Consider the following 3063-nt stretch of genomic DNA (forward strand, 5'->3'; position numbering starts at 1 on the left):
TGACCTAATCATGGCCCAAAAGCTCAAAAATTATTTCTTGTTAGCACAGAATTGATAGCAAAGAAATGGTTTCATGGAAATATATGGTCATAATCACTTGATTATTTCTCTTAGTATTATTAATGAAAACTCAGAAGTAGGCACAACAGATATAGCCAAGTTAATTTAGGCAAACATATGGAACTGGGTAAAATAAAAATAGTTAACTACTTTCATTATAAAAGTTCAGTTATTGTGAAAATTGATTGAAAATATAAATACTTAAATGTACTAAATGTCATATACTTTTATATTGCTCATGTTGTCATTATTGTTAAAGTGCCATTGAATCCGTTCGGACACCTGGTGGCCCATATACACCAAAACATTGCCTGGTCCTTTGCCATTCTCTCGGACTGTCCACTTTTCAAGCATGATGTCCTCCAGTGAGTGGTCCCTCTTAATAACACACCCAAAGAACTAGAGTAGGATAGTTTGGTTTTATGTCAGCTTAAGTGGGCCAGGTTTCTCTCAGGATGAGGTCTAATGGAGTATGGTCCATTCCATAATGGGGTCTTCTGTGAAGCAACCAAGCTATTTTGAGAAGAATTAAACAGGATACTTGCCTACTCAGTATAGACTGACAGTTTGGAGAAGCTAGTTCACTTCTACTGCTGCATCTGGATCCTATATGGAATCCTTTTATATCACCTGTCCATTCCAGGAGCCATCAGCAGACTGCCTGACTTTGATTCATTCAGCTCACCATCCCCCAGCTTATGGTCTTCTTGCTTTCCTTGCTGTTCCTATTTGTCAGCATCTGCAGCTACAGGAATCAGAAACCCCCAGCATACATCTGACCCACTTCTACAACCTGTGAGCCATTTCTCTCTTTCTATACACATACACATATAAGTTTCACTGGTTTTGCCTATTTAATCACTGAAGAGGAGGGCATAGACTACCTGATGGATTCTGACAAGTGCAAGGTAGTCAAAAGGAATTATCAAAAGCTGAATGAAAGTTGAACATGATAGTAGGACTGGAGAAAAGGAAAGAATTAAGAGGCAAAAGACATTTATAGGCATGTATATATGTAAATATATTACTATATAACGATAGGGATATAGGTCTATGCACATATATTTATGTGTTAAGTATTACGGTAGCAGATGGACATTGTCCCTCTATTCAAGCCATCCCTGAATGCAAGAACATTTCATTCTAATAACCAGGCATTCTGTGATGCTCACGTTCTCGACACAGTTGCTGAAGACAAAATGGTTGCATAAGCAAATGTGGTAAAGAAAGCTCCTGGTGCCTGGCTATTAGAAGATAAAGTGTCTGGGGTCCTAAATGCTTGAAGATAAGCAAGCAGCTAGCTAGCATGGAAGCAACCAACCCCTCATGGAAGAAGTACACAACCCATGTGATCAGGAGCTGTTGAAGGGATCAGGTATCAGCCATTGGAAGAGACAAACCAAACAACCATATTGATATGAATGAGGGGAGTGGGAGTGGAGACACAAAGCCCAACTGTAGACAACTGGATATTCCCTCACCGAAGGGTCACAAAGAAGGAACGGTGCAGTATAGCACCAACAACACACAATATTCCTCTAGTTTTTAATGCTTCCTCCCACAACTATCATGACCCATTTCTGCCTCATAAATCTGAAAGACCGGTGTGTGTACATTGGTACAGATAAAAGCCATTGACACATGGAATCAAGGACATATAAACCCCTCAGGAAAAGTAATGGGAGTAGCAATACCATGAGGGTAGGGGGGAGGTATGGAGATAAGGGGAAGAAAGGGAGAATTGATTGCAAGGATCAATGTACAGTATAAACCCACTTTCACCCCCAGGGGGACAAATAGCAGAAACATGGGTGAAGGGAGACAGTGGGTTGTATATGATATGAAAGTAACATAATTTATAATTTATCAAAGGTTCATGAGGGTGGGAGGACGTGGGAGAAGGGGAAGAAGAGCTGATACCAAGGGCTCTAGTACAAAGAAAATGCTTTGAAAATCATGATGGCACCATAGGCACAAATGTGATTGTTAATATTGATTTATGGATTGTTATAAGATCTGTATGGTCCCCAATAATATTATACATATATATAAATTTAAAATCAAGCAAAAAAAAAACAAAACTAATCTAACGTGATAAAGTCTAACAATCCTCAAACCTAAGAAGCAGGGTGACTGCCCTTCTTCCAGCAAAGGTGTTTTCATTTTTCTGTAAGTCTCTGATCTATGCAATATTTTCACTAACATATTCATAGAGATTTTTTTGTTTTCTTAATCATTATCACTCAGCTTATGCATGGAGGCCATTGAATATACTATGGCTTTGGTCAGATTCACTATAGCCATCAAGGTGATATCTGCTTTTTAATCTTTAAAAGAGGTCTTCTGTAGCACATTTGCCCAAGGCAATATGTTGTTTGGTTTCTTGACTGCTGCATTCCATGATGTTGCTCTCTGATTCAAGTAAAGTGAAATCCTTGACAATTTCAAAAATTTCTGCTTATCACGCTGACTCAGGATTAAAATTATTAGCAATTAATTGAGACATCAACACAAACCTTCTTTGATTTGAGTTCCATACTGTTAATATTCATAAATTTATTTTCTAAGTGTAACATATCAAAAGAATATTTCTTGCTTATTTTAAAGGTAAGATGTCTATGGTACATATCACTAACAACCAGGTTAAAATGTAGAATATTATCGGTACCTTACTTTAAAATTTTAAAAATCATTCCACTTTACAATTTGGATTAGACCAGAACTTGCACACTGCTACAGATAAGACCCCGGCAACACAGGGAGGAATCCAGCATAGATAAACCCCTCAGGGCCAATGATGAGAATAGCGATACGAGGAGGATTAGGGAAAGGTGGGGGTGGAAAGGGGGACCAGATCACGAGGATCAATATATAACCACCTCCCAGGGGGACGAACAACAGAAAAGTGTGTGAAAGGCAACAGAGGATGATGAAAGATATCAAAATAATAGTCTATAACTTATCAAGGCTTTGTGAGGGAGGGAGGGTGGAGGAGGGTGGGGG

Source organism: Echinops telfairi, unplaced genomic scaffold (assembly GCF_000313985.2).
Source record: "Echinops telfairi isolate 266 unplaced genomic scaffold, ASM31398v2 ScPeMD7_443;HRSCAF=831, whole genome shotgun sequence".
NCBI lineage: Eukaryota > Metazoa > Chordata > Mammalia > Afrosoricida > Tenrecidae > Echinops > Echinops telfairi.